General features: G+C 45.0%; 1 protein-coding gene across 11 annotated transcripts in view; it reads right to left on the bottom strand.

The window, feature by feature from the left end:
* The window catches only part of PEG3 (paternally expressed 3), a 33,810-nt gene extending 18,489 nt beyond the window's left edge, over nucleotides 1-15,321 (bottom strand). For 3 of the 11 annotated variants that reach the window (XM_048224076.2, XM_048224084.2, XM_048224086.2), the window contains exons 1-4: nucleotides 15,110-15,288; nucleotides 10,534-10,620; nucleotides 8,949-8,992; nucleotides 7,814-7,941 (exon numbers count right to left, since the gene is read on the bottom strand). The gene's annotated coding sequence lies outside the window, so the exon portion shown is untranslated. Of the gene's footprint in view, nucleotides 1-2,369; nucleotides 2,438-3,844; nucleotides 3,982-7,813; nucleotides 7,942-8,948; nucleotides 8,993-10,533; nucleotides 10,621-15,109 lie in introns of all 11 variants that reach the window. The other 8 variants (XM_048224078.2, XM_057313919.1, XM_048224079.2 and 5 more) reach the window with 6 other exon arrangements.
* Nucleotides 15,322-15,937: the final 616 nt, after the last annotated feature.

Below are 15,937 nucleotides of genomic sequence, written 5' to 3'. Positions count from 1 at the left end.
AAAATACATGGAGAAATAAACACGGAAGAAATATAAAAAGAGGGTCAGAGAAATAATTCTCCAGATGGCTGTGAACTCAGCATTAGAGGTGAGGCCTTTATATATCATATTCAAGAAAAGGCCAATTCCCATGTCATATAAACCGACCAAAGAGAAATAAGAGAGCTTTCAAATTGTCTTTATGAAATCAGAGTAATTAAAAAACCCAAGATAAAGCTAGCTCTAACAAACCACAGACCAAACTCAGTTATACAAACAGACACAAAAGTCTTTAACACTATCACTGTTGAACATGATTCTACAGAGTTCTAGCCAATTACAACAAGGCAAGAAAAACACATCTGAGGCATAAAGAAAGAAAGATCTAAAGCGATCATTCACTTACATGTATCCACTCAGATACTGTGAATCAATGCAAACAAACCATACAATAATTTAATAAGGAAATCACTTATAACAGACTCCCTAAAAATATATCAATTATAAATTTTAAAAAAGGGAAGAGAACTCCCATTATAAAGATAGAAAAGATTTAATGAAAGACAACAGCAACCATGTGAATAAAATTACAAATTATATTATAATAAAAGGCAATAACTGGAGAGATACAATATAATTATGGGAGATGTATGGATCTACTGTGTCAAAGTTCTAAAACCTCCCCCAAATTAATCCATACTATATGGAACTTCAAAGAATATTAACATTGGGGAACTTGGCGATGGTTCTAAAGTTGACCTGCAAGAATTCCATTTGGATCAATATTTTAAAAATTCATATATCAAAAGGCCAACAAATCATACACAACATTTAAAAAATACTTTAACATAATCTCAGGGTAAGAAAGTTCTTTTATAACATGCCTAAAGGCAGAAAGACTATATAAAAATCACAAATAATGGTTTTGTGTATACCATCAAAGCCAAAGAAATAAAACGACAAAAAAGATGCACTTGTAACTTATGACAAAAAGAAAATGGATTCATTTAGGAATTTTAGTCTGAGTTGAACATATATAGTCGAGTATCCAGTACTGGCATGAAAAGTGGCACTTACAAACTAGTAAGGAATGTACGAATTTCTTTGGTGAATGGTATATTGGAAAACTAGCCATCATTCGCTTAGGGAAGAAGGTCATACTATATATAAAAACTGTAAAACTAAAATCAAAATTAGATAAATAAAAGATTATTTTTTATAATTATGGAACAGGGAAGGGCTCTTCTAACCTGACAATAAAATCAGGAGATATAAAGGATAACTTTGACTTAATAAATGTACTTCTTTATTATGTTAACTTTTCTTCCCAGTAAGCATATATTTGAAGTATGAAGCACCAGTAAGTGAAAACTAAAAGAACTGTAGGGTTAAAAGGTTTGATAGGGAATCAACAATTTTTCTAAGAACATATAAATAGGCAAACCTGATCAGAAAGCAGAGGAAAATCTAGGGAAGAAATTTAAAAAGATTTAAGGAGCAACCTCCCATAAAATTTCCATGAGCAGTGAATTTACCATGTGATAAAAACCTTTCCAGAACACAGAAAAGAGATGGAGGACTTCCTATTCATTAATATGACCATTTAAATGCTCTTAAGAATCCTATCACAAGGTAGATGCCAAATTCTACACCAAAAATTCACTCATTTCTTTTCTCAAGAAATTCAGGACTAGAGTAAACCAATGTGATCTTCATTAAATGTACGTGTAGATTTTTCTAACCAGGGCAACAAAACAGCCCTCGGTCAGCAAGAACATTAAATTTTTTTTAAAAAAATTAACAGGAAAAGCTTAAAAAAAGAATCAGACCCTAACAACTCCTTGCCACAATGGCACAGGAAATTCATTTGAGATCTCAGAGTAAAAAAATAGCCTTGAGAACAGAGTAATCATAAAGACAGACAATATGTATGTCAGTATGAAGAAACTGGCATACTCACATAGTGCTTGTGGCAATATAGATTCTAGAAAGGGCAATTTGGATAACTTATCAAAATTTTAAATGTACATACCCTGTCCTATAAATTCTATTTCCATGAATTTATCCCAGAGATGTAATGACATATGTGCAAAATATATTCATTGAAGCACTGCTGACAATGCACAAAATATGGTACATATTCATATAATGACTATGGAACCTTTTAAAATAATGAGGCAAATTATAAATAAATGGATATGAGATGATCTCTAAGGTAGTTAAGTGCAAAATGGAAGACAACAATGTGTATAGCATTCTAAGAAACTACAAAAAGAGATGCATTTACTTAGACAATTTCTGTAAGGATATATATGAGACTATTAATAATGATTAACAGTGATTGCCTCTGGGGAAGGGAACTGGGGCCCAGGGAGAGAAGGGAAACTTACTTTTTCACTGTATATTCTCCTTTTGTTTTTTGTTTTTATTTTATTTTTTTACCATGAGCATGTATTACCTAGTCAAAAAAATAAATTCAAAGTTAAAACAAAACAATAAACAAAAGCACTAGAGGCCTTAGCGACTGTCCTGCCCACTGAGTGGGCGCACGCAACACTGACACCTTAACCCTGAGGGGGTCTTCTCCCTTCCCTGCCCATCCCACCCTGCTGGAGTCCAATGTCATACCCTAAACCAGATGGCAGTCAATTTAGAAAAACCCCAAAGAATCAACTTTGGAACTTCTGATACTCAAGAATGACATATGGAAATTGCAGCTGTTAAGTTGAATATACTCCTCAGGTCTCCAGCAATTATTAGTACATAAATGCAATGCCATTCCCTATCCTAGTGATTCCACCTCTGAAACCTAACTGATAGACCTATCTGTCCACGTGCACAAAGATACAGTTCTCAAGTGTGTTCACAGAGGCACTGTTTACAACAGCAAAGAACAGGTACAGGGAGGAGAATGCTCAAGCAGAATTCCAACGGCAGGGACCACTGAAAGACCTCGGCAGATGTGAAAATAAAAACAGGTAACAAATTTTCTGCAACACTATAAAAAGCAACCAAAATAAAAACAAACTAGAAGAGGAGGTGGAAAAATATTTTGCAACATAGATGAAAGTTAATATTTGAATGTGAAAAGCTCTTAGAAAGCAGTAAGAGAAAGGTAAGTGTCTCAACATGAAAATAAAAATACACAATTCATAAAATCAGTGATAAGATCAGTCACATCAGAAATCAAAGAGATGTGAAATACTGCAGTGAATATTTTTTTGGCTTATCAAATGGGCAAATATTTCAAAAATAAAAATCAAAATGAAAAACTGATGTTGGTGAGAAGCCAGCTGGTGCAGACATCAGCCATGTTTCTGGATGCCGTTTCAGCATACGGTTTAAAAACATTAAAAATGCCCACTCTTTTTGAACCGCCAAGTCTCCATTTAAGGACAGTCAAGTAAATAAAATATTAGTAAGAAAAAAATAAGAGCTAAAAAGTTGGCTGCCCACTACAATTAAGTCCTTATATGTGTATCTGATTTCCAGTTTATAAAAGCTAACACCTGCAGAGCTAAAAAGCTGCTGCAGTAAATGACGGCTTGTAACACCATTTTACACATGGAGCCAAGGGAAGGGACAAGCACATGTCAGAGTATTATGCTGTCAATGTGTTATTGTATAACTGCAGTCCTACCAGAGTCATCAAGCGTCAAACTCAGGAAAAGGAAAGACTGGTCAACGTCCTCCTATAGGGGTACGCGATAGCCGGTGAGCCCTGAGAGATGAGGTTAGGTGCCCTGCTGGCCAAGTGACCCAACCTTTACCCTTGACTCACTCTGTCCTCCATTTGCAATCCAAAGGGCAACTAAGAGTGGGGCCAGATATGCTGAGTTAGTACCTGCCAGGGCCCCATACTCACCTTACCCTCAGGAAGACCCAGATCCCACGTGAACTCGTCCTGTGACAGCGCCTCTGGCCAATCAAAAGCATAACTGCTCTACCCACTTCGCCCCCACTTCCCCAGTCCAGCTTCTGCCTCCATGGCAACAGCCACGCCTACCATTGAAGAAAACAGAAGATACAGGTTTGGAGGTGGCTGAGATGAAAGCATCAAAAAGGAGTTGGCTAAAGGTTTGCCTGATACGATCACATGAAATGTTGAGGCTGAGGGGGGAACCCTCCAAGGACAGCCCAGAAAGGCCAACAATAACAATTTACCCATTTTATGAGAGATATGCTTGAAGATGCATGAACCCAGTAGAAACGAGAGTGCCCGCACTTATACCCAAAGTCCCTGAGGGCAAGGCCTCTGTTGCCTTTTCCATCATTGTATTTTATCTTGACAGGACTGGCACAGAGAAATTGTTCAATAAATATTTGTTTGCACTTAAATGCAAAAATGTTTAATAAATCCAATCTAGAAAAGTCTAAATAATCCGTGACAATGAAAGTCTATTCCAGGAAAACAAGGAAGATACCCCAATTCCAGTGGACTGTTCTATATGATCAACTAAACGGGGAAGGGAGGGGACCCCGTGAGCATTGTCATACGTTTAAAAGCATTTGCAAACTTCAGTAGGCTCTCCTCATATATTCTTAGCAAAAGTAAAACCAGGAGACCATTTAAGAATAAAGATTTATCTCAAATAAATGCAAGGAAGCACATTAAACACTGAAACTATTCCAACTAAAGGTGGGGACAAGGAAGGGAGGTCCTCCACCACAACTACCATTCAACACTATTCTGGAAAAAAACCTAGCAAACACAACTGAAGAAAGAAAAAATAAAAGGCATCATGTGGAAAAAGCATTACTTTGAGCTGAAAAACCTTGTGAATAAATACAAGAAAAGAATCCCACTAATAACAAAATAAATTCCCATAAATTCAACAAAGTATTTGCAACTCCAAACAAAAATTTTTAAATGTACAGGGGAACATAAAACAAGTCCTAAATAAATGAAAACATATGTTTTCAGATGGGAATGTGGAAATTGTTGTCAATCCTTCTCTGAACATAAATTAAAATTCATTAACAGGGTGGGGAGCTTCGACAAAATGAGAATCCAGTTCCTCTAGATGAATAAGTGTACAAAAATAACAGGAGAATTTTGAATAAGGTATATGTGTGGTGGGAGCAGGGGGGTGTCTGTAAAATGACCCAAACATATGAAAACATGAAGTATTCTTTCCAACACAATGATGCGAGTGTTAGAACAAATAACACTAACAGAGCTAACGCAGTCCAAAAACTGACTTGCATGGAAGTAGTAATATACATGTGGGATTTAGTTTATAACAAAGAAAGGTCTTTCAGTCAGGAAAGCATTAACTCTTTAAATACAAACTATGAACTTTCTGGGGACTAAGTAATAAAGTAATTTTAACAAAAGTGATAAGAGGAGATGGCCAACACTTTAATTTCTGCCGGTTATTCAAGTACGCTTTCCAAGAAGGTTGGAGATAGCCTTTGACATTACGAAAGAATAATAAAACCAGTGTTGGTGTCTGGCCTCCTGACAAGAAATTCTGTATTTCAACACATCACTGGAAAGCTAAGTCCACTAAGGCCAGTAACAAACATACTTTGTTCACACCAAAATAAATCAGCGCACTCAAAACACAGCATTCCTCCAAAATTTAAACAGACAAAATCTTTAGTAGAATGTTACGTAGCCATTAAGCCATGTTTTCAAAAAGTTTTATCATTTTATTTTCTGATTACAAACATAGAAGACAGTAGAATGTTCAATTATAGAGTATTTAATGTAGAAACTACAAGCCATACACATTGATCAAATTTGTTGCTGTACTAAAACTTCTAACATCCAGGTACGGAGTAGCAGCTTTACCCAAATGAGATCACATTAGGAGCTCTGCATGAGTGTGCTTTTTATTTTTATTTTTTTGTGTAAACTTTCCGCCCAACGTGGGGCTCGAACTCACAACCTCAAGATCAAAAGTTGCATGCTCTGCCCACTGAGCCGGCCAGGTGCCCCTTGTGTGTGCACTGTAAAACCTAGTAATTCATGATGGTTATCTTTCTATACTAGTACACACAGATCTACATCATTCTTTCTAAAGGCCACATAGTATTACATTCTACAGACACACTGGTTTATTTAAACTTGAGAGAAACCACTAATGTAAAAAAAAAAACTTTTGAAGCATTAAATTAAGGTATAAAATTGTACAGCACACGTGGCATTTATATGTATGTAAAAAAAAACAATAAAATGTTCACATAAAGGAATATAATGCAGTTCTTAGAAAGCAATGCTATAGATGGAAATGTATTTATATGGAAATTCTTTTAGACACCATTAAACAGCTACAAAGCAGTACGTGTACACACACAAGAAACACACCCATGTAAATGGAGACTGAAAACGTGGTGGACACATTCTATGAGCTCTCCAGATGGTATATCACATGCTCCCCCCCAACCATTGTTTCACATCCTACAAACTGCACTCTTGTAGCTTGAGTTTGAAATGTTAATGAACTGGGTATGATCTCACGTGTTAAAATAAAAACACACACTAAAATAAACTACATAGATATTTAAACATGTGGAAGCATGTATAAACTAAATCAGAAAAAAACTTCCACATTAAAACTTGTATAAAGACTTCATAAACTGGGGAAAATTTTTAAAAATGTAATAAAAGATACTTCCATTTCTTTTGGTATTTTAGTTCAAATGTTATCCTAAGTTCGTAATTGAAAAAAAAATTTGAATATAAAATTTGGAAGTAAATTCAATTGCTGTTTGTCTTGCCTTTTCCTTTCTGCTTATTACCGCTTATCAGCACTCCCTCTGCTGTGGTGGTCCTCAGGACATGGCCCCTGCTTACTCTGACACTTCATTTTCCCCCTCAGGCCACCTCATATTGCTCTCATGGAGTCCTCCACTATCTGTACACCCTCCTCAAGCCCATGCACCACTTGATAGCACTCCACACGCAGGCCCTCCCCTCTGTCCTACAGTGCAAACTGAATTCTAGCCACATGGCACACCCATCACCTTTTCTGACTTGGAGGTGGACCCTCACACAGCCCTAATTACTGAAGCCTATGCATTTCCCTCTGCTCTCTGTGGAGTAGTAGGTGGGTTAAGTAGTAGCCAAGGGCAGGATCTTAAAAGGTCTGAACACATTTGGCAGACACAGGGAAAGGTGCAGACACAAAGGGATCGGCCTGACTCTGGTCCTAGCGGCCAAGGGAGGGAAAGAGAGGAGACAAATGATGGAAACTAGTCTCACTCTCCACCCTGGGTGGAAGGGCTTACAGATTTCTTGCTGTTCTTTAACCTCCAAATATCTGTTCTTACACACACTGGACATCTAACCATGAAATGTTACATGTGTTATAAGCATTTTACGTGGAGTAAATTTCAGATATGAGCTTGACCACCTAAAACCACAGGGCAGTGATGCTATTAGAACAGTGTCGCCATTGTGGTTTATACCGCAGTTTTAGTGCTATTCTTTAAATGTTTTAAAGCACTTTACTTCTCCACTTCATGAATAGAAAACAAAAATATGCGTCTCACAATTAACAAAACTGAAATAAAGATGGAATTCATCAGGCATCCCTGCTATAAGCATGGTGTCTTTGGCCTCAATCAAAGGATCAATAGGTCAAGTGTTCAACTGAACTGGGAAAAACTCAATTAAAGAACACATATCAGAGGCTTGGAAACGTGAGTGGACGTGTAAGGAGAGATAAAGAAATCCTATGACCCCACTGTTTGACCTCAGGCTCCCCATATCCCATCAGTTGAGATAGAAGCTCCATGAGAGCTTCTTCAACCCCATCTCTACTTACTTACTTTGGTCCCTCATCACGGTGCACCTAGATTCAGCCCCCTCACTCATTCTACCTACCTCATCCGAGGGGGCTGGAATTGAGAACTTTAAAGTCAGGAAGCGAGGAAGTTACTTTCTTCGTTTCTCAGGGACAGCATGGTGTGCGGTCTCCTCTCTTCTCGTTTGCTCCATTCTCCTGCCTCTTTCTGCAGACCGACATTCTCTACTTCAGCATGCACATGGGTAAATGCTGCCCCCGTCCCAGTCCTACCTCACCACCCGGTGAAGTACCCAGTGCCAACAGACTAAACAACCCAAGCTCTCCGAATCTGCAAGTGCACGCCATGGCTCAAGTTCTTCTGGGTGGTGGTTCTCAAACTTGGGGGTGCCAAAAGCCATCTGAGGTACGTATGAATATGTACCTGCCTTTCCATGTGTGATGACTTAGGAGGTATGTGAATCTCTAGGAAAGAGGCATTTGAATAAGCACTCCAGGAGCTATTCTTTGAGAACCACTGCTCTAGGCTTAGGTGTCCGGTCTTGTCCAATTGACCACGAACAGGAGCATACGGACAACAGGGGGCTGTCAGGGGACCAATTTTATATGGGAATGTCAGCAAAGAGTAAATGACCACTCTCCCTACCACACTGGCCGCGATCTCCACCCTCTGGTCTTTTACATGGCTCCTCTCAGGTAATCTCCACATCACCCTGGGTTTACCTCTCTCACATAAGCTCAGCACTTACCACACTGCAGCACAATTTCCTTGTTGTCGATTCTTGTGGGGTTTCCCCAAAAATTTCAAAAGAGAGGAAATAGTATCTAAGAGTTTAGTTTAATGATCAGATTCCAAATAGTTCAAGATGAATAAAGCTACTTTAAAGAGAATGTCTTCTGAGCCAGTATGACTTATCTAACCATATTTTAATGTCAATAATTAGCTAATCAGATTTTTTCCCCCCAAAAAAACGAAGGACATGGAAAGGCAAGCCACAAAGCATGGTTCATTTAACCATGTACAGGAAAGGGCTATTCTGGTCAGACCTAATTTGAATGGAAATTGGGGAGGAAGGGGACTGTAGACAGGGGGCTTCTGGTGTCCTAGTAAGCCTACCAAGAGCTTCACTGCAACCAGATGGCGACACCAGGCTACCTTACAGGCCAGTGCTATTAAACCTTGTCCGCATCCTCTCATTTTGATTCCATACTCACCAAGCAACCTTCTCATTATGGTTTCGTTTCCCATGTAGGTCTGCCTACAGGGAGAGAATTTGCTGATCATACATACTTTTGAGTATTTGGGTCCCTGCTGTAGTTATCTCCCACCAAAATTGAGAAAATAGGAACATTATACATTAGTCACACTATCTTTCGATATAAACTAATACGTCAGTAGGGTTTCTATAAGTCTCCTGAGCTTCAGTCATGTGTACCTACTAACATAAGTCCTTAGCTGAAATAAGGTTTCTAAGTCTCCACAGGCTTCAGCACCAGACACTGGATACCTGGAGCATTCACTGAGGCCAGGAATAAACCAATTCATTCCCAGGGATCCACCTGGGACAGCACATGAGCCTTTCTCTGGATGATAATACACCATCAGCATAGCCACCTATCTTGGTAAGCATGTTTTCTTACTCTCCATTTAACTAGAGTTCTCATTCAGCAGATATCGAGGCCAATGATTATGTTACCCACTTCCAGAGACACAAAGTCTAACAAGGTCCTGTCCCAGACTGGACATAGTGTCTGTGTTTGCTGATGGAATGAACAACTTTTGCTATTTTTCCCACTTCCCCACATAATGTGACCCACTGCACTTTATCTGAAAAAGTCAGCAAGCCATGAAAGAAGAGTACAGGCCCTACTGAGTCTCTTAGTACCTCTCTCAAATCCATCCACTTCACTTACCCCTCTGCTCTGACCCAAATCCAAGCCATCATCTCTCACCCAGACCGAGGTCGTCTCCCTGCAACCAGTTTCCACCCTCCCCTTCTGAACCCCACAACCAGATGGTGTGTTTAAAACACAAATCTGATTCCCATCTTACTTTCATGGTTAAAACACATCAAAGGTTTCCCACTATGCTTCATATCAAGCCCATATACTTACCACTGACTGCAAGGCCTTTCACAATACAGTTCCAATTGACCTTTAAAATCCCCACCATGCTCAAATGCCACTCAATTCTTTCCTTTGCTCCGGGTATCAAAGACTTTTGGCTCTTATCTCTGGATCCTTCAGGAATGCCCCTGTCCCCTCTGCTTAAGATTACTCTTTCCAAAACACACTACCATCCTCCTTTCTTGAGGACTCAGCCTTAATCTCAATGACCTTCTCAGGAAGGCCCTATGTTGACTTTTTCAGGTTAACTGTTGTTCATAGTGAATGTTCTCTCTCAAAAACATGGATGATACAATTATTTTTTCAACGTTTTTCATTACCCAATAGACTATGAGCTCCAGGAAAATACTTCCTTTCCCACTCAGGGCCATGAATGATAGATGAACCAATGAATCTCTCTCATGCTTCTTTAATCACCCAACAAGAGAGAAAGAGTAGGCCTGAAGGTGCAGCTGAGTGTTGGAAAAAGAAGTAGGAAACTGAAAGGGAAAGCATGAGGCCAAGGAGAATTTCAGCGAACACACAATTCACCGGAAGAGTCTGAGTTTTCAGAGCACTAATAGCACTTGCATGGCTATATGGAACACAGATGCAGTAGGAAAGTGTCAGGATGAGGAAGAATGTGTTCACTGCAAGGATAAGTGTGGCACTGTGAGAAGGGAATTCAGCTCACCTGGACCTGGCCACCTAGTGTTTGGATCTAGTCCCTCTTCCTCTTGTCAGCTGTCTCTGAGAAAGGTAGAAGCTCGAGAAGGCGAAGCTGGGGAAGGAAAAGAAAACATGAGACATCAAATTTACTTTGTATATACATTCCTCGGGCTGAAAATGACTGCATAACAGGTGCATCTCCACTTCCTCTAGTGACAGAGGTCAAACCAGACCAGGAAGAAGAGCTCTCCCTCCCAGGATGGAAGGGCCCATGGGCATTGCTCCCTGAGGCACATGTTATATCTTGGATTGTAATCACAGCCTTTTCCCAATGAGGTTATGCCAATGGGTGTGCAAGTCAATTTCTGAGTATATCAGAACACTTTCTTTTTTTTTTTTTTTAAGACTTTTTATTTATTTATTCGACAGAGATAGAGACAGCCAGCGAGAGAGGGAACACAAGCAGGGGGAGTGGGAGAGGAAGAAGCAGGCTCATAGCAGAGGAGCCTGATGTGGGGCTCGATCCCACAATGCCGGGATCACGCCCTGAGCGGAAGGCAGACGCTTAACCGCTGTGCCACCCAGGCGCCCCTCAGAACGCTTTCTAACAAGCAGAGCAAAATATAAAGACACGGGGCTCTGGATTAAGAAATCAATTCAAGAATCCAACTTCCCACTTACTAGCTATGTGACATTGGCCGTCCCTCTAAAAGCAAAGGATGCATTTTACAAGCAAAAATTGGGAGGAAAAAATAGCTAAAGTAGTACTATTATTTACTAATTACAGGCTCCATATAGTGCTTAACATCTTACTTTTATTGTCTCTGTCACTCCTCACCACAACACTTAATTTTCTAGTTCCCGCTTTACAGAAAAGCAGATGCTCAGCGTACTCAATCTCAGACCTCATGGCAGACAATTATAGACCATCGTAATGTCATTTTGAAAAACAGAACATCTGCTGACATTTTCCATGAGGACCACATGGAGTAGCAACAATATGTACCCCTTAGAAAAGTGAATTAAAACTCCAGTTTTACCATTTAGCCAGTGATGCAGGGCCAGAAATTTAGCTGTACTATAAATTTAAGTAATATGAAAAGATTAACTTATACTTGGACCTTAGTACTACTATCATTAGGTAGTAACATCATTCCTTAACCTTATATAACTTTTTAGAGATTATCAATATGCTCCCAGTGGATAATACCTCCTATTTCAAGTCCCACTGTGCCTCAGAGTATGCAATTAGAAGCACCTGGGGGAAGTACCTTCCCAATTATAGCTCTACTCTATATTAAAACATGTTCACGGGTGGATGTACATACTTAATTTTCTCTCACCACCTGGTTGGGAAGGAAGGATACAACGTGTTACCTTCTCTACTACCTCAAAAGAAAAAAAAAAAGTAGGAACTTACAAGCTCCTTTGTTGGAGCTAGGTTTAGAAGTACCTCCCTGGAGTCCAGAATATACTTAAAAGAAACATGGTGAAAGCTAATTCAGTGTTGGAAGCATCGCTGTCCTCCAGAGGACGCTGTGACGGTGCCACAAGGAGCTCTGCGCATGCGCAGCACCACCTCCCGTCTCCAAGCAGGAAGCCCCGCCCCTCCAGCTCTCCCACTCCCTCCGCCCAAAACCACGCCCCAACTTGCCTTGAGAGCCTCCTCTCCATAATCTCCCGTACCACGTTCTAACGGTCTGCAGCTCGAATTATCTAGTTTAAAGGCTTTTAGACCTTTTTCTTTGCATAAAGTCGGCTGCTCTCAGAGCCTCCAAACCCCAAACTTCATGTCCACAGCCTGCCTCCTTCGTTTTCTTATTTGAAATTCTGCTTTGACCAAGCCTATTAAAATATCTAAATCTGAACCCGTTTTTCAGACTGACCCTGAGACCTGTACAGGTGAGCCCTGCCCCCACATTCCCCTGAGAGTTGGCTTTGGTATCCTTCCAAGGAAACTCTGTGCCTGCTGCCATGCTGCGTGGCCACGGCGGCATTCTGGGCCTGCCAAACTGGCGCCCACACAGCAAACCTCAGGCTCCTCTTGGCCAGCAAAGGTGGGCAGGGCTCCACAGGTACCCTCAGTCACTCGACATGTCAACGCCACCCTCAGGCCGACCCTGTAACTCCATGGTCATTCATGATGGCGCCAGCGCAGTAAGCTTCGGCAGCCACCTACTGGCCAGCATGGCACAAGGAAAGGCAGGAATCTGCAGTCCCATCAATCAGAAGACAGCCCCTCCTTCGCAACTGCCCCCTGTAGTTCTGCCAGTCACTCAAGATGGCGCCTGCGCAGTAAGCCTTGGCAGCCACGGCCTGGCCAACAAACACACCGCTAGGGTGGGTATGGGCCTGCAGACGCCATCTGTCATTCAGGACAAGGCAGCCCCTCCCTCAGGGCCACCCTCCCCCGTAGCTCTGGCATCATTCAAGATGGTGCCTGTGCAAGAAGCCTCAGGGAGCCACCCCAGGCCAACATACCTAGCCACCCAAAGGGTAGGAGTCTACAGTCTCCTGTTAGTCATTCAAAATACGAAAACCCTCCCTTGGGTGTGCTCCCGGCAATAAAATCACTGATGGTGACTTCTGCGCAATAAGCTTTAACTGTCACCTGTCGATCAACATAATGCTCAAGTGGGTGGGACTCCACAGCCCCTCCCATTGGGCCCGCCCCCCAAGGCCAGCCCCACTGTCACTCAAGATGGCGCCTGCACAGTAAGTCTCGGCTGCCACCTGTCGGCCAACAGTGCTAGAGTGGGCTGAGCTCTGCAGGCCCTCCCCTTGGGTCTGCCCCCACCCCGTGGCCAGCCCCAATGTCACTCAAGGTGGCACCTGCGCAGTAAGTCTCGGCTGCTACCTGTCAGCCAACAAACAGAACTAGAGTAGACTGAGTTCTGCAGCCCCTCCCCTTAGATCCGCCCCACCCCTCCGCGGCCAGCCCCACCGTCACTCAAGATGGCGCCTGCGCAGGAACTCTCGGCTGCCACCTGTCTGCCAACAAACAGTGCTAGAGTGGGCCGAACTCTGCAGCCCCTCCTCTTGGGCCCGCCCCCCCCCGCGGCCAGCCCCACTGTCACTCAAGATGGCGCCTGCACAATGAGTCTCGGCTGCCACCTGTCGGCCAAACAGCGCTAAAGTGGGCCGAGCTCTGCAGCCCCTCCTCTTGGGTCCTCCCCCTGCCGCGCCTCTGGCCTTCGAGATGGCGCCTGCGCAGTAAGTCTCGGCTGCCACCTGTCGACCAACAAAAATAGAGCCAGAGTGGGCGGGGCCTCCCTGGTCAGTCCCCGCCCCCCGAGCCCTACCAGCAGGGCCTGCGTCACACACCTCCGCTGCTCCCGCGCCCCCAGCACTTTCTCCAGCCAAATGATGAGGCCAGGCACACCCAGGGTGCAAACTGTCCCCAGACAACAGGAGAAAGAGCGGGCACGCCAACAGCCTGTAGCCCTGTCAGGCAGGACTAATGGTTTCATGACGACGGCGGCCGCCGCGGCAAACTTGAGGTACAATGCCTGGCTTCAGCAGACGCTGACTTTCCAGACCACACACATGGACCGTGCCAATAAAACGGCCCCCCAATCACTGGCCGTGGCCCATTCTCAGAAGTCAGAGTCCAGACGCCACGCTAATCCGGGTGGCACCATCAAGACAAGCCTCTGCAGCCAGACCCTTGACTAGCAAAGAAGGGGCCAAGTAGTCCAGACCCTGCAGCCGTCAATCACTGCACAGAACACGGTCACCACAGCCACCACAGCCCCTGACCCCGCCCCCCGTGGCGGCCAGTCAGTCACCATCACGCCTGCGCGGCAAACCTCAACCACCCCACCAAAGATGGCGCCAAGGTAGGCGGGACTCGACAAGACTGCCGTAGCCCAAGCAAGCCGCAGTCTCGACAGCCCCTGGCCCCGCCCCAACCCGCAGCCAGCCAATCAGGACAGTGCCTGTGCAGCCAACTTTACCGCCCACACCGAAGGCGGTGCCAGGGCCGGCGGGGGTGGGGCGCCAGCCTCCCACAGCCCAGAGAAACTACCCCACAGGCATGAAGCTCTCGGCCCCGCCCCTGGCGGCCCGTAGCTCCTCCCGCCGCCACTGCGGCAAAACACGCCCCGCCCCCAAGGACTGGCAGGGATGCAGGGACAGCCCGAGGGACCCAGCCTGTCAGGGACACCGTGGGATGGACACAGTGGTCTGCAGTCCCCAGACCCAGCTGAGGACGAAGGAGGCGCCTTGAAACCCGCCGGCCCGCCACTTCCCAGCGCCCAACCCGGCTGCCTGGCTTGACAGGAGTCCGCAGCCAACACGTCCCCGTTCCCCACTTCCACCAGGCAAGATGGCGCGGCAGTCCCCCAGGTCCGCGGCCACCTCAAAGGGACGGCCCGTCCCCAGGACCCCGGCAGGCCACACAAGATGGCGCCTGCGGCAAGCGCGGCAACCCGCGCCCCAGACCCGCTGAGGGAGGACCCTGCCAGGCGACGTCCACCAGCTGCCCCCATCCCCAGGTGACCAGGGTCCCGGACTGCGGCGTGTGACTGCCGTGCTGCCTCACGCTGCATCCTGACACCGTCCTGATGTTGGTATGAAGGGCGGGCGCCAGCCCGACTCACCTCCCCTCACCACACCACCTCGGCCCGACCAAGGCGCAGCCCGTGAGCACGGTCTAGCACGCCCACAGGGCCCCTGGCGCCCGGCGGCGCCACCAGCCCAGGGTGGACATGCCCGTTCCTCAGATCCGACCTCGTCCTCCTGCAGCTCCCGGCGTCTGCACCGAGCGTCCGCGCGCGACTCCTTGTCAGGCTCTCCGCAGAGGCGGGGCTCCAGCGCAGGCCAATCAGCGGCCGAGTTTCCCACCCCGGGCCCCCTCGCCACGCCTCTGAGCCCTGCCAATCAGGCTGCGGTTGCCTTGCCGACGGCTTGGCGCGAAGGCTGGAGGTTGACGTCAACTGAGCTGACACTAGGGGCCCCTGAAAGGGGTCTGGTAAAGGGGGGAGGGGTCGGTGGGCGCGTGTGTGTGACCCCCACACAAAGAAAGGGGGTGACACGGAGAAGGGCCAACTATTGACGCCCAAACACAAAACCGACGAAGAAAAAAAAAACCATACATTTGTCCAAAGAGTGAAAATCCAGCGGGCAAAACCATGTATGTTGAAGTGTAAAGACAAACGAGAAAGTCGGAGACGACACTTTTCTGCCTGGGACAGAGGAAAGGCGCGGGGCCAGCTCCCTCAGTAAACGAGGAGCTCTCGGAAACCAGTACGAGAAAGACCATCCGCGCCAGAAACCTGGGCAGCCAGGGAGGACGCTCGTACTTCACGGGAAGACACAAATGGCTGACAGACCCACGGCAGAAAACCCCGCGCTGCCTCAAAGCCGGGCGAGGTGGACGCCGCGGACGAGCGCGGTGCGCGGATCCCCGCACGGATCCCTGCACAGAT

The sequence above is a fragment of the Ursus arctos genome, unplaced genomic scaffold, assembly GCF_023065955.2.
Source record: "Ursus arctos isolate Adak ecotype North America unplaced genomic scaffold, UrsArc2.0 scaffold_19, whole genome shotgun sequence".
Classification (NCBI taxonomy): domain Eukaryota; kingdom Metazoa; phylum Chordata; class Mammalia; order Carnivora; family Ursidae; genus Ursus; species Ursus arctos.
The sequence above is the reverse complement of the archived record's forward strand: the minus strand, read 5'-3'. Positions and strand labels throughout refer to the sequence as shown.